Source organism: Engystomops pustulosus, chromosome 2, assembly GCF_040894005.1.
Source record: "Engystomops pustulosus chromosome 2, aEngPut4.maternal, whole genome shotgun sequence".
NCBI classification, from domain to species: domain Eukaryota; kingdom Metazoa; phylum Chordata; class Amphibia; order Anura; family Leptodactylidae; genus Engystomops; species Engystomops pustulosus.
In genome coordinates, this window is record NC_092412.1 from 38,254,592 (window position 1) to 38,277,432 (window position 22,841).

General features: G+C 42.8%; 1 protein-coding gene and 1 long non-coding RNA gene across 2 annotated transcripts in view; one reads left to right on the plus strand and one right to left on the minus strand.

Annotated features, from left to right (window-relative positions):
* The window catches only part of LOC140117506 (uncharacterized), a 28,243-nt gene extending 24,544 nt beyond the window's left edge, over window positions 1-3,699 (minus strand). The window contains exons 1-2 of the long non-coding RNA XR_011853031.1: window positions 3,484-3,699; window positions 2,736-3,129 (exon numbers count right to left, since the gene is read on the minus strand). This is a non-coding gene — a long non-coding RNA (uncharacterized lncRNA). The remainder of the gene's footprint in view (window positions 1-2,735; window positions 3,130-3,483) is intronic.
* SGCG (sarcoglycan gamma) overlaps window positions 1-22,841 on the plus strand; it is a 145,092-nt gene that overhangs the window by 7,337 nt on the left and 114,914 nt on the right. The window lies entirely within an intron of this gene.

A 22,841-nucleotide genomic window follows, 5' to 3' on the forward strand; every position in this document is an offset into this window, starting at 1 on the left:
TGTATGTGTGTTTGTACCTATGTCCGCTAAAGGAATTTGCACCATCGCAATCACCAAATTTTGCACTTAGGGAACGTTATATGAACTGAAATTTTGCGCTTTCCAAAATCCACTTATTACCCACCATACACAGGAGCCATTGTCTGCTGCTGCTGTCGCAATTAGAAGCTGAGCTGTGATTGGTTGCTATTTTGCCACAGGTCATTCATATGAGCTCTGAGCTGTGATTGGTTACTATAGGCAGTGAGTATAAGACGCTTATGTGTGATGTAGGATGGATAGGGATACAGAGACAGGAGGAGATTTATCAGAAATGTCTGAGGTAAAGCTGTTCCAGTTGCCCATGGAAACCAAGCAGAGATAAGCTGTCATTTTATAAACATCTGTGGGAAATTGAAACTTGAGCTCTGATTGGTTGCCATGGGCAATTAGAACAACTCTGTTTTTAGACACTTCTGATAAATCCACCAATAGAGAAAGTGACAGTTAGAGACAAATACAGATATGGTCAGAGACAGTGACAGGCTGAGACAGACAGAGAAAACCAGAGCCAGTCGGAAAAAGTTAGAGACAGTCGGAGACAGAAATAGTCAGAGACAGAAACAGAGACAGTCAGAGACAGAGACACACAGTCAGAGACAATCAGAGACAAAAACGGTCAGAGAAAGACAATTGTTGGAGATAGTCGGAGACAGACAGTTGGAGACCGATTGAGACAATCAGAGACAGAGACGTTCAGTCTCAGTCGGAGACACAGACAGATACAGACAGAAACATTCAGAGAGAGAGATAGATACAAAAAAAATTTTTGTTAATGCATTTATTTTGGTATAGCTAAGAGCAGTTATTTACTATACCGGGCAACGCCCTGATCTACAGATTGTTTCTTTATATTCTATATATATATACAGTGGGGAAAATAAGTATTTGATACACTCCTGGTTTTACAAGTTTTACCACCTACCAAGAATGGAGAGGTCTGTAATTTTTAATCATAAGTACACTTTACCTGTGAGAAACAGAATCTAAAAAAAATCTGGAATATCACAATGTATGATTCTTAAATATTAATTTGCATTTGCGGGGAGGGGCTTAGTTCATAAAGAGGTGGCTGGTGGTGCTACTCATCCTCTTTGCCGGAAATCTTGACCCCCTCCCTCCCTGTTATTTGTGCTTATTTGGCTTAATAATGTCACAGCTGGCGGTGTCTAAATGCGTTTGTACCTACATGCCCTTCAAGCAGGGCGGTATACAGGTGCCTATGTTTAACTGTTAAAAGTTATACAAAGTATAATGTTAATTATTTCTAAATTAAGCTGTTACTTCCAGTCGTCATACCACAATTTAAAATAGAAAATGGGGTCTGTATTTATTATTTGTTAAAGGGGACGGTCTTGGTGAGGTTAGTGTTGGGGTTGACACTATGCAGTCCATTCACAGCCTGTGCGGGAGAGTGGGTCCCACCTTAATAAGATAGTAACACATGTAGTAATGAACTCTTTACTAATTGCAAAGAGATGTAACTCATTTATCACAAACAGTTAGACATGAGCATCTTGATTCTCCCTGTACCAACAAAACTAGATAGAAGAAGATGATAAAATGAATCAGCACTTAACATTAGATCGAAATATGTCATGTTTTTCAAAGCTTCACATTAAACCCAGTGAACTCCTGCAAATGGAGTCAACACAAAACATACACAGCACAGACTGATATTGGGTTCACATAAGAACTAGTGTGTGCGCAGAGCATTTCAGAGATGGAAGTACACAGTGCATTGGTTTGTTAGACAGTCCATTGTCTTGGCTCTCGGTTCATTCAGTTTTGTTCCAGGCTAATCGTCTGAATTCTGGGACGTAAATAAGATAAAAATCATGAAGACTGGGACATCTTCTAAAGATTTTTCACTGATACCCATCATATTTCCCATCTTTGGCTAAAGATTCGGAATGGGAATACTGTCACTCTGATTGACAGGAAGGACAGCAAGACTGAAGACAGGCATCCCATCGGTGACAAAACAGTATTCCAATATGACTAATGATAGCTGAACTTCCCTGCATGTAGGGTATAGCTACATATGTCACATTTATTATATGCAATAAATCTATGGGGGGATTGTCTACCAGATCTTCCATACAGGATGTAATGGGGTTGCCATAAACATGAAGTAAGTACAATACATTAATAAGGTCATCCAAATTTTACCCTGGTAAACTTTCCCCTTCTGCTCGAAAGAGCCACAGGTTGCATAACACCGCGCTCCCTTGGGCAGAAGTGAAAAGTTTTACTGAGTAAGGCCCCTTGCACACAAATGTATGCTCCCCCAGGCACGTGCCGGAGGGAGGAGAAGAGCCCCTCACCTCTTCGCTCTCCTTTGAATGCCAACCGGCTAGGTCATGGTGAGGAGAGACAGCGTGTGCACACCGCACCGTCTCCCATAGACATTCATGGGGGAGGTGATGCGCCTGCTAATTGGCCGTATCAATGGTCCCCAAATGTTCATGAGCAAGGGGCCTCTGAGAAATAAGGATTGACCCTGTTAGGGTACCTAACCCCTTTAAGTAGGTTATTAAAATAAAAGGTGGATTGTCATATCATATAACAATAGTTTTTATTGAAAAATAAGATCAAAATAGGTGACTGAACATGTAAACCTGTAAAACTCAAAACATGGGAAATCTCAGAAAACCTCCCCTTGAGCTACAGCTGCAGAAAAACAACTAGCTTACCCTGCTATAGCTCCTGATATCATAGTTGCGGTGAGCATCAGTTCAGCAACCCACCAGGAACTTTCCCAGTGGGCCGACTCCAATACTCCAATACTCCAGTCTTGGTCGGAAGTGATAGTGCTCAATGGAGCTGCTGTTGTGAATCAGCGGCCTCAGCAGGTCCAGATGAAATTAAAGTCATATCACCTTGATGCAGAGTAAGAATGCTTTATTTTTATACACTTTTAAAAGCCAAAATCAGTTGTGGGTCACAAATGGAATTGAAGCAAAATAGTGAGAGGTGCAACTCCTCATTTTCTCAATCCGTTTCTTGTTCTGAGTGCAAAAACCTGAAGATGAGAACCCTGCTCTGGGGTTAGAGTGGAGCTTTAAATTTGCTGGGATTCCAATGATTCTGAAAATTATCAAAATTTAAAATTTAAAAAAAGGAAATACTATAACTTTCACCCTCTGCTCTGCTAATGTTTCATTCCCTACAATGTTACTCGATGGCTTAGATCACTACTTTTTAGCAGTCACAACTAGCACAGACTCCAGCTGTGACGTAGTAGAGAGTCTACGAGACGTCTGATCTGCTCCCTCTATGTAAATCACTTTAATTATCCCACAATCTGGAAAGTTCTTATCACATATTAATTGATATTCTATTTTATATCATTAATTGTTAAAAAAAAATTCTAAGTTCTGACTTGATTTTCATAATTTATAGCGTGTGCTGATTTCATTTTAATTTAATTAGATGGCTTACCTTCAATATTTCCCCATAATATGTTCCCTTGGCTTAATAACATCCATGGGGGATTTTCTTGTGTAATCATATAATTAATACAAGTGAATTCACAACAGAGCGCACCGCAGAGCCGCGCTTTCATCTAAGCCGCATTCTTAATTTGTTTGTTTTTCCTCCTCAAAGTTATGTGGACTCATAGACAACGGAGAACAACAAGTAAACAGGGAAATTCAATGCCTGACCTCATTCATGTATCCGGCATGCTGAAAATAGATCTGACGACACAGAACACACAACTCTACAGTGTAGGATTTTAGGTTTATATATTTGAGCTGAGACACAGATTTATTCCCAGAATTAGGGGACTCTTGCTGTACATTGCAGCTACCCCTTCAGTAACGGCTATGTATTTGTATACTTTTATTTAGAAAGGCTATTACTTCTACAGTACTGTGCAAAAGTTTTAAAGAGATCCCACAGGATAGGGACTAACTTGCTGATCGCTGTGGGTCTCAGTGAGGTGACCCCCACAGATCATGAGAACTGGGTGTCCGATGGGGTCCCATGTACCCCAGTCAGACCCCTTGCCTCTCCCTGAAATGAGCACAGCTGTCAGTCACGGATGGACTGGACCCGATGTAGATTGCGGAGTACGGCTCCATAGAGATGAACGGGGAGGCCCGGCCATGCATGACCGGCTGCTCCGCTCATCTTGGGGAACTACGACAGGCTATTACTTGTACAGTACTGTGTAAAAGTTTTAAAGGGATCCCACAGGATAGGGACTAACTTGCTGATCGGTGTGGGTCTCAGTGAGGTGACCCCCACAGATCACGAGAACTGGGTGTCCGATGGGGTCCCATGTAACCCAGTCAGACCCCTTGCCCTCCCCGAATTGAGCACAGCTGTCAGTCCATTAAAAACGCATAATTTTGAATGTTTACCATATGTTTGGCTGGTTTCAATCTGTTTCACAGCTGCCCCCACTTCTAGAGATGAAGACAAACAGGTTCAAAGCAGCCAAACGCACGGTAAATATTCAAAAACGCATGCGTTTTTAAACAGACTGAAAAAGCATGCTTTAAAACGGTCCAAAAATGCAACGTGTGTCATCACCCAGTCGGCGTGTATCAGTCAATCTAGCAGTACACATAAGATAAAAATAGTCCTGACCCACCATTTTGAGCAGAGTCAGTCTACCTGTTGTCTATGGGAGGGGGGGGCAGCACGACAGGCTTTCATTGGAAAGATCTTGAATTGTCACAGAAATGATAGTTTTTTTTTGTGAAAATAAACCAATAATATCAAATAATCAATATATCTATTTCCATGTAGCTACGGTCTAAGCCAGGGGTCTCAAACTCAATTTACCTGGGGGCCGTTGGAGGTAGATTCTGGGTAAAGCTGGGCCGCATCAAGTTTTCCACACAAAATGCGCTTACAAAATATCATTATTCAGATTCAAATGTCACGGCGTCTCCCAGTGCAAGGAAAGCCCCAAGCTGGGAGACGTGTTTTCTCTATGAACGCGTCCTGTGTACCGAGGGGTCCCAAGCTCCTACCGCACTGAGCCCAGTCAGGGACACTCCATTCCCCCCCCCCCCCCACCCGGTACTTGCTTCCCCGTGTCCCTCCCATCGAAGAAGATGAAGTCGCCGCTCTGACCTGCACCAAGTGCGTTCAGAGCGGCGACTTCATCTTCTTCAAGTACCGGAGGGAAGGGGATTAACCGGTTACGGGCCCTTTCCTGTTTTTTCATGTCCATTTTTCACTCCCCACCTTCAAAAAACTATAACTTTTTTATTTTTACACGTAAAGAGCTGTGTGATGGATTGTTTTCTGCACTTCATAGTGAAGGCTATTAAATATTCCATGCCATGTACTCGGAAGCGGGAAAAAAATTCCAAATGCAATGAAAATGCATTTGCGCCATTTTCTTGTGGGCTTGGATATTACGTCTTTCACTGAGCGCCCCAAATGACATGTCTACTTTATTTTTTGGGTCGGTACGATTAAGGGGATACCAAATTTGTATAGGTTTTATAATGTTTTCATACATTTACAAAAATTAAAACCTACTGTACAAAAATATTTTTTTTTATTTTGCCAAATTCTGGCGCTAATAACTTTTTCATACTTTGGTGTACGGAGCTGTGGGTGCTGTCATTTTTTGTGAAATTTGATAATATGTTCAATGATATCATTTTTAGGACTGTACAACCTTTTGATCACTTTTTATAGATTTTTTTTATATTTTTCAAAATGGCAAAAAAGTGCCATTTTCGAATTTGGGCGCTATTTTCCGTAACGGGGTTAAACGCACTGAAAAACCGTCATCATATTTTGATAGATCGGGCATTTTCGGACGCGTCGATACCTGATATGTTTATGATTTTTACTGTTTATTTATATTTATGTCAGTTCTAGGGAAAGGGGGGTTATTTGAAATTTTAGGTTTTTTTATTATTATTTTTTTTTTTTAAACTTTTTTTTATTTTTATTTATACTATTTTTCAGACTCCCTAGGGTACTTTAACCCTAGGTTGTCTGATCGATCCTATCATATACTGCCATACTACAGTATGGCAGTATATGGAGATTTTCCTCCTCATTCATTACAATGTGCTATCAGCACATTGTAATGAAGGGGTTAAAACGAAATAGCCTCGGGTCTTCGGAAGACCCGAGGCTACCATGGAGACGGATCTCCGCCTCCCGATGACGTCACGGGGAGCGGTGATCCCAGGTAAGATGGCGGCGCCCATGCGCCGCTATCTTTTTGAGGCTGCCGGCAGCTTTGTCGGCAGCCATCGCTGTGAAAGCACCCGCGATCGGTGCTAGCACCGATCGCGGGTGTTACCGGTAAGCCTTTGCTGCAATATGCAGAAAAGACTTACCGGCTATGGAGAGGGCTCAGCGCGTGAGCCCTCTCCATGCAGCGCGACCAGGTGGGGGCCGCAAAATATTGTCCCGCGGGCCGCGAGTTTGAGACCCCTGGTCTAAGCTGTGTAGACTGCTTATATCAAGGGCTGGGTCCCCCTGCTCCCACTTGTCAATCTCATTAAAAACCAGTTGTCCAAACAGAAACTTCAATCTGGAAGGCATCGGATTTCTGTATTTCCCAAGGCAACAAGAGAATCCAGAATGTGTGAAACCATAACCTTTGGAAAGTGCACAGTAAAGCCACCGCTGCACTCATTATCCGGCTGCTTCTTGAAAGTTTGCCCAGCAGACTGAGAGTTCACAGTCTAACAGTATGGTGTTTCCTTTTACTGTTAATAATAAATTCATGAGCAAAAATACATGGAGAAACTTAAACGTGATGTACACTTTTGCCAACTTTTTTTTCTTCCTATATAATTAATTGAGAGACTAAAATCGTTTTACAGATGGGGATGAATTAAACATTTGCTATCCTTTGTGACAGGCAGTTTGCATGCAAGATTCTGCAACAAGGCAGCTCCACCATGCCCCTTACTCTACAATATCACAGCTAACAACAGTGTGAGACAACTCATTACTGCTGCATCCCTTCCTCAGTCATGTCCTGTCACTCAGCCTCATTTCTTCCCATCTCACAGAAGACAGATCAATGTGATACAGATCTCTACTACTACACACACCCCTCATATCTCATAGCAGACAGCTCAGTGTGATACAGCTCTCTACTACTGCACACACTCCTCACATCTCACAGCAGATAGCTCAGTGTGATACAGCAACAGGTTTTTTTTGGTGCACTTAGTTTAATGGTGTGCGCCACAAAACTGGCGCAGACAATACATGAATACATGTGCAAGCAGTTTGCACGTTCTTTTCAATGCAAAGTACGACTTAAAACTGGCTCACACAGTTTAATAAATGTGACTTCATGAATTCATGAAAAGAAAAGCTCAGAGTAAGTGCATCTTATTTTACTACAGGAACCGTAAATATATATTGATTTTTCTTGCACAAAGGTGTCCATAGGCTTAAAGGTTTGTGTAGTAACAAAGAACTAGTACTGTGCAGTGTTTTGTGGATGAGGGGGGATTCATTTAAACTTTATTTGGGCAACCTGTGCAGTGACTGGAGGCATCCGTGTAGCAAATGGAATGAAAAACAAACCTGGGGTCACTGAATTGATCTCCATGGGATCAGGTTTCAGGCTCTTTGCTTGGAAAGCACAGGGCTGCCTTTGATTAACAGCTTCCTTCAGGATCTCTTCTTTAAGGAAAGCTGGTTGTGAGTTTGAGTTGTTTTGTCTGCAGTGATGGTCTGCTGAAAAAGTCAGTTGCTTGGGGCGGCGTCCAATACTCCCTTTATATTCTGCCCAGTTCCATCAGAGTTCAAAGGATACAGCACAACACAATCTTGTATAGTAAAGATTGTATTCATTTGGAGCATATAATATCCAATGTACACAGAAGTTCACAGTATTCATATTTTCAGAGGTTGCTGGTTATTGCAGTCCAACTCTTTGATTTTTGCTGTTGCTTTATCTTTTCTATTCTGTTTATCTGACCTCAGCTACTTTTATTCGACCATTCTCTCGATATCTTGGATTTGACTTGGTTTTGTCAGACTTTGCTAGTATCCATTGTTTGTTCCTCTGTGTCTTGTCTCTCCCGGTGTGTCTCCATTTTTCCTGACTCAGACTAGTGTTTGGTTTTGCTTGAAGTTTTTCTTTGTTCTTGTGTGAACATGAACAAATCTATCTCTGTTTTTCTGTTACCTGTCACCATCCAGTAGCTGCCAGACAAAGTAAGTTCCCCTATAATGGTCTCTCAGGATCTGTTACCAGGTTTCTGATAGTGGTTTTGCCATGGTCAGAGTGGTATTATCTGCTGCAAGCAGGGCCATAGTCCACAGGGACATTGCAGGGTTAGTTCGCCACCACGCTTGCGCCAGGTCTGGTTGTGGTTGCACTGTTTTCTGGACAGATGCGGGACACCTGGCTGATGCGTTAAAGGGGTTGTCCGAGAGTTATGAAAATAAACAAAAGGTGGCCGGAGGGGGCTGCTTAAAAAAATTAAGATCTACTTACCTTCCGGTGCCCTCCGGTATTCCATGCTGCTGTTGCTCCGGTCCGGGCGCCAGCTTCCGGCCGGTTTGGCCAGCCACGCCTACCCGTCCCTATTCACAGCATTGTGAATGCGGGCCGGAAGGTTGCCGGGTCCAGCCGGAAGCTGAGTCCACCACTGCTCCGGCGGCCATGTTTGTTTACATGGCACCTGGACCGGAGCGACAGCAGCGCGGGACACCGGAGGGCACCGGAAGGTAAGTGGATGTTTATTTTTTTAAGCAGCCCCCTCCGGCCACCTTTAGTTTATTTTCATAACTCTCGGACAACCCCTTTAAGAATAGATTGTAGAGGAGAAAGTTTAGTGAGTGGAAGACCAATTAGTAGGGAGTTACAGTAATCAAGATTAAAGTGAATCAGATCGACAATTTTGATTTCAGAGCTTTTTATTATACAAAATAGATGGAAACAGGGAATATTTTTGAGGTGCATGATGCACGAGCCTGACAATGATTAAGGTAGTTGAAGTTTATGGTGCTGGTAAAATGGGTAGCATAACATCGCTTGTGCCATATATTACAGTTCAGTATATGGGAATAAACTGCAATGTCTATGGACATGAAAGCTGCTGGTTCAGAAATTTTTTTAAACACTTTTTGAATCATTTCGTAATACAAAGAACAAAATAGTCCAGTTTGGAAAAATCGGAATTAGAAAAAGTAGGATACCCTCGTGAAAAACAATTTTCAGATGACATTTCTTTGTAGCTCAATGCTCACCTAGAAGAATAAACCTAGAAGAAGCCATTTACCTGCACAGAAAAGGAAACGGTAGTTTAGCATGTCAGCCTGAACAATGATCATGCTGCTATAATAGAAACACATAATAAAGAGATCACAGACCCAGGGGAACAATTGTTAAGGTTGATTTAGAAGACAGATTAACTATATAATATTTGAAGACAATCCATCAGAAGATCAATCATTGACCCCGTTTTAGCACAACCGAAAGAAATTTCTTAAGGTCAAAGTGAATATTACCATAAAATAGTTTCGGGATATATTACTTAGAAAACAGGAAATGTCCCTCGAAACAGGTTTGTCATTAATATACTGTAGACAGAAGGGGGAGATTGAGCAAGATTTACTATTTTTACCCAATAGGAAGATAGGTCTCATACAAAAGCCTTGGGGCAAAAAAGTACTCTCAGTCTTTTTTTGTTCAAGTATTTCCAGTTTTCAGCATTTGCTCCTGGCTGGAAGTTATGGGGAGTCAGGGGGCACCCTTCAGCCAATAAGTTGTCTCCTTGGACCTGGGAACAGGAAAGTGAGTGATCTCCCATGGTCAACTGAAGTTATGGTCCAAGAAGGACCATTAGCTCATTGGCTGAAGTGGGTCCTTTGACCCACCAGAAATTCACCAGACCCACCAAAAAACTGGAAATACCAGAAAATCAGGAGTTGTATCAGGGTAAGTATGCTCTCTTTTTTCTCACTGTCTTGCTTTTTTCTCTCATTTCTTTCCCTGTGTGCCATAGGGCCCCCTCCCACAGAACCCCACCCATACCTTGTCCTGTGCTGTGGGTGGTCTAAAACAGTAAAAAATGTTCAATTTTGGAGCGTACTGCATACTTTATATATGTTTTGAGGGTTATGAGCTCTATAGCAAAAAATGTAGTAACATATTGATTATTTAAAGGACGTAAAAAAACCACAGGTTGGTCATTTGTAAAAGGCAAAAGTGGATTGGAATCAGGTCTGCAATATCTCTTATGGTTCAAAAGAGATCAACAAATTTGGGGAGATTTATCTGAAGTGTCTGAGGTAAAACTGTTCTAGTTGCCCATGGAAATCAATCAGATCTGACCTTTCATTTTTTAAACAGCTATGGGAAAATAAAAACTGAGTTCTGATTGGTTGCCATGTGCAACTAGAACAGTTCTGCTCTCAGACATTTATGATAAATCTCTCCCCCTAATGTTTAGAGATTTACCCACTTACTGTCACACTTCTGGAGACAAGTGTAGGGAAAAGTCTCAAAAGGAAGAGTTTCTGGATCCTCTGGACCACCGTGGGGGAAGATGGTACTAGCCGCAACCCAGGACCTGAGTCTAAGTGGCACCTGGTCTTCACCAGAGACCAGGATGTTCTTACTGCGGTGGGGTGCCACCAGGTTGTTCTATGGGTGCGACTAGGCCCGCGGTGGCAGCCAAGGTAGGGAAGCAGGAACCACAGGATGGCACAGGAACCAAAGGGACGGATCACCGGAGTAGGAACCAGACAGAATAGGAGCTGGACACAGAAACAGACCTCAGGATGGCAGGACCCTCAGGATGGCAGGACCTCGACAGGATGTCAGGACCTCGGCAGGATGGCAGGACCTCGGCAGGATGGCAAGAAGATGGCAGGACCCTCAGGATGGCAGGACCCTCAGGATGGCAGGACCTCGACAGGATGTCAGGACCTCGGCAGGATGGCAGGAAGATGGCAGGACCTCGGCAGGACTACCACTGGTATACAGGACCGCCATAGGAATAAAGGAACGCCATAGGAATATCGGAAACACAGGAAAACCAGCAACACGGAGGAACATTGGAGTACAGACACACAGAGGAATCCTGGAAACGCTGGAACACGGAGGAACACTAGGAAACACAGGAGGGCTTTCACTTCAGGGATAATGACTACACCTACTGTTTGTCTTTTCTTCTAAAAAAATAATAAAATGTTCTTGAATTTCAAGTGTTATCAACACATCTATTCTCATGCAGGTTTATAATAACTGGATCCAGGGCCTTCAGCACCAGTGATTACAGGTCACATAGCTGTGCATCACAGGGAACTTTCCTGGTTGCGGTTACAACTATCTGTGTTGGTATCTTTTGAACCACAAGAGATATTGCAATCTGTGCAAGACCATTTTGGTTTTCTTTAATATGGTACATGACCAACTTATCAATAGGAAAGCTTTCCCTTTGTACAATATGGTGGCTTTCCATATGACCTAACATATAGACCACCTTCTCCAACACTGTCCTAGGGTATCAGATATTTACCATTGGTTTTGGAAATAAAAGGGTGTCCTGAAACTCACCCTGTAGATTCCACTATGAAATCTTTGTCAAGAAAAGTTTGCAAACCCTGTAATAATAGGGTCTCCCTGTTTTTTTCAGGCTTTTAAAAAAAAATATTTTCCATCGAATTGTATATCATGATTTTTATTTCTAAACACAAGAGGTCACATTTATCAAAAACATGAAAATTTGCAGTTTGCCTGTGTAGTGTGCAGGGTGCGCCAGATTCAGGATTTCATGAATTTGACACCCTCTGCACTGATCCGGCAGAGTGCAGCAACTTTTTTTCGGTGCACCTCTAACATGGGTCGTGCAATAACTTCTGTTGGATTCTGCATGACAAATGTGGTGCATCCTCCGACTGTACAGTGCAGAAATTGTGTTGCATCGAGAATAGTGCAACATATATGTACATATATGTGGCGCAGCTACTACTTAAATACCCGTGCAAGCAGTTTGCACATAAACAAATGTGCAAAGTCCAACAGAAAAATGATGCAAGCACTTTCCAAAGGTCTAAGAAATTCTGGCGTGGGCATCGCAGTGTGAGATGTCACTTTGTCACCTGCGCAAGGGTGCTGAAGTCCTGTGTAATACGCGGTCTATGGCAGAGCAGGGAGCATATTGTTCCCTCACTCTGCCATAGTGACAGCTACCACCTGGTTCTCTTAACCTGCCATCGGAAATCAGCCTAATGAACCACTACCAGTATGTTGTTAAGCAGCTGAGCAGCTTCTAGATAAGGTTTCTTTAATGGACCGGTGTAGTGGCATCGTCCACAAAAAAAATCAACTTTGAAGTGAGATGTTACTTGGTTGTATGAAGTCAAGGAGGCGGAGAGTTTAACACTGAAGTCAAGCCTTTACTGCCTTAGAATGTCCTCTTCAGTGTAATTGAAGGCCCTGCATTCAAGGACATCAGATCTACTGAAGTTTGGTGCATTATGTGAATCATATAGGTTGAGGTGTTTAAAGGCAGGGAGAACTTGACTTCAGTGTTGAACTTTCCGCCTCCATGACTTTATACAACCAGCTAACATCTCACTTCAAAAGTCAATTTCCCACCAAGCTGGGCCATGAGCCAAACGTGATCTAGAAGCTGTTCAGAAGCTTGACAACATAATGATAATGGTTTATTAGGCCTATATCTGATGACAGATTACATTTCATCCCACAGTGGTTGGGGTCCTGGGGTGTGCGCCCTGGGATCCCTCCCCGTAATTCGACACTGGGGTTAAGCCAAAAACTCTGCTGCAATACAAAAACACAATCCTGAATTTTAGCTGTAGTCTGATTTGAATCTGAAAACTGAGTGTGAAAATATCTTTTTTTAAATAACTAAAAGAAATAAATTAAATAAAAGAAATTTCAATACATCCAGGTTATCCAGTGCTTCTATCATACTCTGCAGATATTCTTAGTCCACCGCTAGTTGGCCACCCTTTTACAAAGGAGCAGTCCAATCTTCCTCAGAAGATATAGAATTTCATGCCTTAGTGGACCTTAACATGCAGTCTCTATCCGTATGGGTGTTTTTGGACAAGAACATAGCGAGTGCACCACAGGAGGCACATGTTTTTCAATTGCATAAATTACTTTCAGCGTCAATGGTGCATGCCGAGAGAATAAGAACAGGTAATGAGATTTACAGTCAGCATACAGATCAACATTAGTGGTTTCCCACACTCCCCCGAATACACCAAATGGCTGGAGCTGAGCTTTAAATACACAAAAAAAACTAAACAGATGGTGGCCACTTTTACAGATCAGGAAAGTGATGCTTTAGGGAGTTTTATAAATTCAACAACCTGCTTATCGGAGGTGTTAGGGCTCCCGAGTTAATAGTGGTTAAGAGTCATTCACATATACCTAAGACATGTAATATGTATGAAGCCCTAATATGGTTGTGTATGTAAGGAGTCAAATCGGATTAACGGATACAAAGGATGTGTGCTTATCAAATGCGTCCATTGGTATAAGCTTTATCTCTCATTTCCATAAATCATAAGGAGGTCCATTCAATATTTACTACAGATTCTATGTCCTAGTAGACAGGATACAATGTAATCATCCGGCTTGGGAATAAGTAGGATGTATATGGCCCCATCCCTGTGCGGCTTATTTCTTGTTAGTGAGATATGTTATGGTCAGGACTCTGTAGGGTTCTCCGTATTCACGCTCCATCACAACAAATTCCCCGGTGGCTTCCGTCCTATCTGACATAGCCAGCAGTTTTTATTTCTCCTTTACTCAGCTGGAAGTTACTTTGTGTTCAGCGTATTTCTATGTGTCGTACTTCTAATACAAATAAAGCGTTTGTTATTCCACACAATATCTGACACTTGCCAGCTCATCTACACGCATGAATAAGGAGGCAGCGATGGAAGCCGCAGACAGTAGACGTCCGATAAGAACAGAGAGAAGACACACTGCCACCATCTTACAAAAGGTTGAATGGGATTATCTTCTTCTGATGTAGAACAAGCAGCACTGTTAGAATTGAGACAAACTTGTGCCACATTTTGGGTCAAGTCTGGTGGTTATATCAGCAAATTCACTAAAATCGTACAAAGATGAGCAAATGATTAAACATGTAATTTTGCTGACGCTTTTCCTAATTTTTTTGATTTGATTAGAGTCCACATCTATTCAGTTCAAATCAATGTTGCTCCAGTTGTTCTTGAAATTCATACATATATGCAAAATGCCCCATCGGGGCCTAGCCCTTTTGGGCTTGGGGCAGCTGGATTCCCTTTGGTACCCGAGTGGCTGGCTGAGCGCGGCCTAGCACTCGTCTGGGTCACGGCCGTTGGTTACCAGAGGACTGGAAGATAGATCTCCCTGAGGCACTTATGATATAGGTGTAGGGATCTCTAGTTGGATGGTAAATGGGACACCCTTGATTTTAGCAGCTTTAAGCACGCGGATCACGTGGAGAAAAGGGACGTCAACCATAAACATTCAGTTCCTTTATTCCAGAACACGAAAACGGCAACAACAGTAGATAACGATTCATCTGGTTCAATGTTGCTGGTTAGATGGTGTTCGGCTCGCTCATGCATCGGCATATGATAGCCCCGCCGCTACTCTTGCGCAGTGCAATACATCAACTGGGGGAGTCCTGTGCAGCACTTATCTCTACGCCAGGCCCTGCCAGTAACGCTCCGCGCCGGCCCACTCACGCCCAGCCGTGCCCTCCGATTGTGAAGTTGGGGGATTGGAGAGAATAATCGTAAGTGCTAGCAATAAGCAGTAAGCAATAAGCTAGCATTTGCGTTTATTTCAGGGCTTCTACGCCATTGAGGCCCTGATAAATATCCCCCTATGCCTCCATGTATCATACAAGAATATAATATCCCTTTAAAGGATATCTACCACTTACAAAACAGCTTTTTACAGCACACATACCTCTAGCTAGCTGCAGGCATGCTGAGGGAAGATGTTAGCTTCTTTAGCCTTAAAACCCAGCAATTCCACTTAAAAAAACCCTTTTAAAATATGCTAATTACTTTCCTGTCACATCATACCGAGGTGCTGGGTGCTCTCCTCTGCTCATACATGCCTCCAGCCCCCCGTCCTCCCACCCATTCCCCATCCTGTATGCTGGTAACATCACTGAGCTCTCCTTTTTCGGTTTCTTTCCTCCTGGGTAAGCAGAACTATACAGAGCCTCACGCTGAGGAACGTTTATCACAGTTTCTACACCAGTTTTCTGATGAATAATAATTAACATTGCAAATATGCTACCTCCACTTCATGCGGACGCAGAGGCGGCATAGAGGGGTGTTCCTGCCCCATGACCGCGTTCGTTTGAAAAACCAGCGAAGAAAAGTTTTGCCCGGCGGCCGTGCCGCCCTCCAATACACATCAATAGGCCTAAGTCTAATTAGCATAATTTTTTTTGCATAATCGCTGGGTTTTATGGCTAAAGAGACGAACACCCGGCCTCAGCGTGCCGCAGCTAGCTAGAGGTGTGTGTGATTTAAAAAGATGTTTTGTAGGTAGTAGATTTCTTTTAAGTAGAAAATGTAGAGATGAAGATTGAGAACAATGAGAACTTAGTTTTGCCCTCAGCTTCTGTATCTAATATTACTACATAAAAATCAGATGCCAATAGCTAACAGCTTGAGCCTTGCTACCAATGGTTTCTGACCGCTTATGTTTTGTCCCTTTTTATTAATGTCTCGCTTAGGATTGTTACTTGACTCCCTTTTTGTTTGTGTTCAAAAGACACATGAGATCACCCACAAATACAGTCATTTTCTGCAGACAAAATCAAGTTAAAAAGGCGACGTGGTGAGAATAAGAATGGGAGCTGATGGCTGTAGCTGATGCCGGTGATGGACTTCTAGTTTTTCATATAAAAATAAGCTTGACATAAAGAACACAATTATGTTTAAAGGGGTTTCCCAGTCAAAACAGCTGGGGAAGTCATATTTGTAGATACACAGTTTGTAATCTCTGAGCAGTTCATTGCAAGTATATAGAGAATCTATAGAGTCTATTAGGTTGAGCTTCACGGAAATATTTGACCAATTGACCAATTAATATAAGGTCAGAAGGGAGAACAATCAGCTGTCATGGGTTATATGCAAGGGTGCTGGCCGTTTTAAAGCAGTCCGAAGCAGGTTCGAAACGGCACGTGTGCCACCACCCATAGGGTCTGAGAGATGGGAAAACCCCTAAGGGTGGCGGCACATGTGGCATTCCACACGTTCAGTTTTTCAGATGCAGTTTTTGATGCCCAAACGAGGAGTGTAGTGAAAATAGAGGAGGAGCAGTTCTTAATGATATGTTCTCACCCATTATGATCCGCACCTGCTTTTGGCTTCAAAAACTGCATCTGAAAAACTGAACGTGTGGCTGCACCCTCTCACCCATCAAAAAGAAGACGGACTTCTGGCCACCTTTTTCTAGTTTTTCCTGATTGAAGTTAATGATTAGAAGGCCTTGCCTATAAGCAGATCAATTTATTCAGGTTTTCAAGAGTAGCCCAAAGAACCAAACATGGTCATGAAACTCTTTTCCACTGGTTCTGTAGGTCCTAGATGTGGGTAATATAACATAACCTAGGAGGATTCATGGTACATTCTCTGGATGAGTATATCTTTTACAATGACTCTACCTGGTGACTTAACCTGCGCTATCTGTATCCAGGGAGAGGAGCAGGGGATGACCGCTGCTCATGGATTTCTCCATAGGAATACACAGCGCACACGCCATATTCTGTCGAAAAATAGGACATGTCGTATCTTTCTATGGGCTACGGAACGATATGGTGCCGCACGTGTGCTTCACCGTACCGTCCCCGTACAGGGCCGTGAGACCACTGAAGTGTTTGGGGGAAGTATATACACCGTATATACCTCGGCCATATATACGCCCCCATACGTTCGTGTGAATGTAGCCTTAGTCCCATATTTTGGTGCCGTATGAGACCGTATATACATGACGTTTTTCATCTGTATGCAGCACATATCAACCCCTATTTATACGTCCCCATAGACTTCTAAGAGCATACGGAACTGAAATACGAGAGAGAATAGAACATCCTCTATATTTTTATATGGCTCATATACGGTACAGTGTAAACAACGGAAATATAAATGGATGGAGGAATTGTCCATTAATATGAATGTGGCCATATGTAACCCATAAAAAAACACTACAGTAGGGGTAGCATATGGCTATTTTCATACAGTCGTGTGAATGCAGATTTAGAGCGAGTAAAAGCCTCCCCTCTTTTAGTGTGTGTACACAAAAGTCTTTCAATCAATGTGTGGGGGCAGATTAATCAGGACTCTCACTATCAATTACTGTGTGTGGGCGGGTTAATCAGGACTCTCCCTGTCAATTACTGTGTGTGGGCCGGGTAATCAGGACTCTCCATGTCAATCACCTTTTGTGGACGGAGTAATCAGGACTCTCCACTGTCAATCACTGTGTGTGGGTGGGGTAATCAGGACTCTCCGTGTCAATTACTGTGTGTGGGCATGGTAATCAGGACTCTCCCTATCAATCACTGTGTGTGGGTGGAGTAATCAAGATCACGGTATGCGGTTGGAGTTATCAGGACTCTACCCCGCCTACACACAGTGATTGATACTGAATCAGATCAGGACTTTCAATGTCTTTTTTTGGAGTCCCACCTGGATTAACTCAGCACCATAATCCAAGTCAATTAAGAAACTATAAAAAAAAAATTAAATGGAAGAGATAGACAAGATACAGTTAATTGAATATATGGAACTATAGCAATGGAAGCGTATGAATACATAGTCAATCTCACCTTTATTGGTCTCCATGAATTGGGGGTGGCACCACATGTACAGTACTGTATGAAATTAGGAGGGGATTCCAGCCTACATTTTGGGGACCAAAATTACTGATGTTTCTCTTGATCAGGATGATGGAATTTATTCTTCTTCATTTGATGATTAGATTTTTCCAACACTTATCTTGTGGCCCCTGTATATGCTCTTTTACAGGACAAACTTTCTTAAGCTGAATTTCTCTATCACTTTATAAATTAGATTGATAGAACAAATCTAATATATTGTACAGACGAGAGACCCTAATAGGGTCCCACATCATCTCTATTCTCACTATTCTTGGTTTAATTGCTATTGCTCTGTGAGATGTAATAAACAAGGTCATTTCTTTCAGGTATGATGTTTGTGTCCAGGGGTCACCACATCCAAGATACCAGACAAGCAGCAAATCAATATGTTATTTACCTGCAGAGCTCTGCTGACCGAGTCCATTCGTCTTTTATGCACAAACACATCCTCATTACAGGAGAAAGTTTTATGTGAGATACACACCAAGCTTAAGTGAACTTGAAATCAGAGGAGGAAGTTGTATGAAGGTTAGAAACTTTAAGGGGTTGTCCACTATGAGCTACATTGCTAAATTAGAGAAGTCCCCTTAACTGTACATTGGCCTGTCCATAGTTGGCTATTCCATAGAGTAGCACATGTAGCCAGCATAGCCTGCCCAGTATCGGACTGGCCCACTAGAGTACCAGAGGATCTTCCGGTGGGCCCCCAGAGGTGCATCAGAAAACAACATAATTTGAAGGCTGCTAGAGTATATTTCCCGGGGGATAATGAAGAGTGGGCCCCCAGATTGATTTTCTCTGGTGGGCCTAAGGAAACCCAGTCCGACACTGCCTGTGCTACACGAGTTTAGAGAGGAAATCCCCACTTTCTCCATAGTAAAGATCACACAAGGCATTTTGGTGCCGAGGCAAACAAACAAAATATGACCATTGTTTTATACATTGTTTCTTACAGACCCACGTACCATTCCTAACTTTTACGTTTTGCAGTCTCCAACCGCATCCCCAGTTCGGGTGGCACGGGGGCACCTACTTTCGCCAACACGTCATCAAGGCGCTTTTAAATCATTGTGGATCCAACTCTCTGGACTAACACTAGCTGGCATCCACTATGAAAATCAACACAGAACAGAGCCAAATGTACAGCTCCATTCTCTGTGTTGTGGTCGGCACCAGGAATTGCAGTTCTGCTCCCATTCATGTGAACAGCAGCCAAACTGCTGTTCCAGGGGCTGACCACTACACAGTAACCAGAGCTGTAATTTCGGTTCAATCCTCTGTTTTACTTCCATTACCAAGGTGGCCACCAACTGAATGGGTCCTGGTAACCTATCCGATAGGCTAATCCAAGTTTTCCTCCTAATAATTTTTGTATTATGCTGGCCTGACTACAGATCTGAAGAGCTGATGGGAGGGGGGGAAATTAAAAAACATGCTCAACCTCTTTAAGTGGAGACCAAAGGACATCTACCATCAGAATCAGGTGTGTGCCCCCTCTGGCAGTATCTGCTCTTATTTTAACTTCTTATTTTTTGATTTTTACAAAAACGGTTTATAAACTTGTGCAAATGAACCTGAGGAGCTCTCCCGTAGAGCCTGGAGCCCCTCAGGCTCATTTGCATAATGTTAAAGCTTTTTTTTCTTAAAACAAGAGCATAAAAAGCTAAAAGAAGAGCAGATCCTACCTGCTCGGTTTACAGTCCTATCCTGGTGGTAGATTTCCTTTAAGCTACTTGTTCTGAAGAGCAACACAGGCATCATGTGGATTCTTGTCTTCTTTTACAGCAGTTAAAGGAGTTATTTGAGTTTTTTGTTTTAGAGAAACAGTAAGTCTCTTGCCCATAGACCTTTTCATCTGGTATTGCTTAGCCCTATTTATGTGTATGAAGCTGAGCTGCAATACCAAACACAACCTATGATAAAGCGTGGCGCTGTTTTTGATAAAAACAGCAGACGGGATATTCAAATTTCCTGCAACCCCTTTAAATCATTCTATCCAAATGCGGCTACACAGTATTTGGTCCGGACCTTCATGACAGCCGGATAAAATCAGGAATAAGTGAAATTGTTTCCTCTTCCGTGACTTTGCTTCATTACTATTAAAAATGAAATCACGGTTCAGCTGCTGATTAAAACGCTCATGACAAATGACGGCGGGTATAATTGCTGGCGTGTTGCTTTTGATGAATGATATTTGCAGTGACTTTGTGAAGAAATGTAATTATTGTACTGTACAGCAAATATTAATGCGGCATGTGCTCACTTCTCATGTAAATCAATGGAGTCATAACTCACCGGAGGCCAAGTTTATCTCAGGCAAAATCAAGGAATAAGTTTGCAGGGATCGGTATGGATTAGTTCACTTGCCGTACTTTTAGTGCGCTGCCAAATCCGCTCCGCAGACGTAGTGTTCGTATCTTTCAGGTCTCAGCGGAGCTACAATAAGATGGATCAAAGCGAAAAATCATAGTTTAAAAATAGAGAAGGATTTTAAAAGGACTTTGCTCTGAGGTTATAATGTAAGATATTCCGTTTATTAATAAAAAAAACGTTCCCTGTTCCATGACTTTGTGCGCTCTCCCTTGGCTTGTCTGTTTGCAGTAGTAACTACTGTCCCCTCCTGTATTTCTCCTGGCATAGTTTCTCCTTCTAGTCCTTGTTTATTAAAGGGGGGTTCCCATTACAGCAAATTAATGCATTTTTTATGATAAAAAGTTGTACAATTTTCCAATACTCTTTCTATATCAATTCCTCATGGTTTTTTAGATCTCTGCTTGCTGTCATTCTGTAGAAAGCTTCTGGGGCTCATTTACTAAGGGTCACGCTGCGCACTTTTGTCGGACTGTGCACCTTTTTCCGGCCTAAAACGGCTTGCACCGGAATTTAATAAGTGGCGCATGTGACCCTTTTGTGATGCAGCTGCGCTGGCCTCCTGCAACACAAATTAGGAGCATGCCGACTGATTTGGACCGAGCTCCGTATTTAACTTTTAAATTATGTTGCACGCCCTATGTTAAAGGTGCACCACAAAAAAGATGGTGAACTCAGTCGGGCCTGAGCGCAAAAGCGACACATGCAGGATATCTGGCGCATGATCTTAGTGAATCGCCGCACAGTGCATTAACAACATGCAACGAAAATGCAGTTTCAGTGAACTCCGGTGACCCTGTAAGTAAATGTGCCCCATTATGTGGCAACTAGTGGACACCTCGTTATATCACACGGCTCTGATTACTGGGGCAGATTTACTTACCCGGCCCATTCGCGATCCAGCGGCGCGTTCTCTGAACAGGATTCGGGTCCGGACGGGATTTATGAAGGTAGTTCCTCCACCGTCCACCAGGTGGCGCTGCTGCGCTGAAAATCATCTGAACGCGCCGGAATACACCGAGCTGGACCAGGTGAAGGTAAGCGCTTCCCAAGCGACACATTTTCGTTTTTTAAATGCGACGGTTTTTCCGAATACGTCGGGTTTTCGTTCGGCCACGCCCCCCGATTTCCGTCGCGTGCATGCCAGCGCCGATGCGCCACAATCCGATCGCGTGCGCCAAAATCCTGGGGCAATTCAGGTACAATCGGCGCAAACCGGAAATATTCGGGTAACACGTCGGGAAAACGCCAATTGGGCCCTTAGTAAATGACCCCCACTGACTCTGATATAACGAGCAGTGCACCTGTGTGACCATGGTCAGATTTATGTCCGCTTGTGATAAACATAGAAGCTTTCTATAGAAGGACAGCAAGCAGAGAAAGTATATTGGAAAATTGTATAACTTTTATCATTAAAACAATAACAATAATTGGCTAAAATAGGAACACCCCTTTAACCATGAGGCAGCATTGACAGTCTAACACATGGAGCCAGAGTGGCAACCTGGTGCCAAGACCTACCCTATCGATGGTGTACACTTGTTGCTATAGACTCTGACATGTTAGTTTGTAGGTAGCTTGTGGGACTTTGTGAAGTTTTCTTCTGTTAAGACAAAAATTCCTAATTATATTAGAATTCCATGGATCTAATTGTACTAGTATTGGGTAGTATTTATGCCAGGGCAAGTTGCACCTATGTATACCAGTTACAGGGACACTGGGTCAGATCTATTAAACCGCCTGCTCCAGTTTTCTGACTTTGCACTAGAAAGAACATAGAAACTGCTTACACATGTATTAATGAAGTGTTTGCGCCAGTTTTGTGGTGCGGTTGTGCCGCGTCCTACAAGACAGAAAACATGTCCACCTAAAGGGGCTGTTACTGCTTAGTAGTTGTTTGCACTACATTTATTACTGATTTGTGTACCAGATTCATGAAGAACATGCACCAGATTTGATGAATCTGGCGCCCTCTGCACACTCCACAGGCAACTGCACGTAGTAGAGAAAGCACTAGTATTGTTAAAAAAAAGTCTTTTTATATCTATTTATGTTTTTATCTATTTAATGTTGCAGAATGTCCAAAAAAATACCTTTATTCTATCCTAAAATGCAGTCAAGGAGGTGGGGAACTCGACCAAGCAGTCAGACAACCCCGCCTCCAGACTGCCGTTTGCACTGCCTACTTTGCCTCCGACCATCATCTGGCACTACCCACTACAGCCTACTCTCGCTGATGGCACGCTACGGCTATCCAGAGTTCTCACGCATGCGCTGTGTGTACCGCTTAAAAAATAGCTGGACAAGAGGAGCTCCAAGAGCTGTAATACGTTGCACATGTGAGAACACCGGATAGCCGAAGTTAGATGTCGGCAAGAGGAGGCTGCAGAGGGAAGTGCAAGATGATGATTGGAGGCAAAGTAGGCAGTGCAAATAGAGGTCAGGGGGCAGGATTGCGTAAGTGCTTGGTCGTGCTCCCCACCTCCTTGACTCCATCTTAGGATGGAACAAAAGTACTTTTTTTGGACATGCATCAACATTAAAAAGATTTTAAAAGACCACATGTGGACTTACAAATGGGGGAAACAAGGT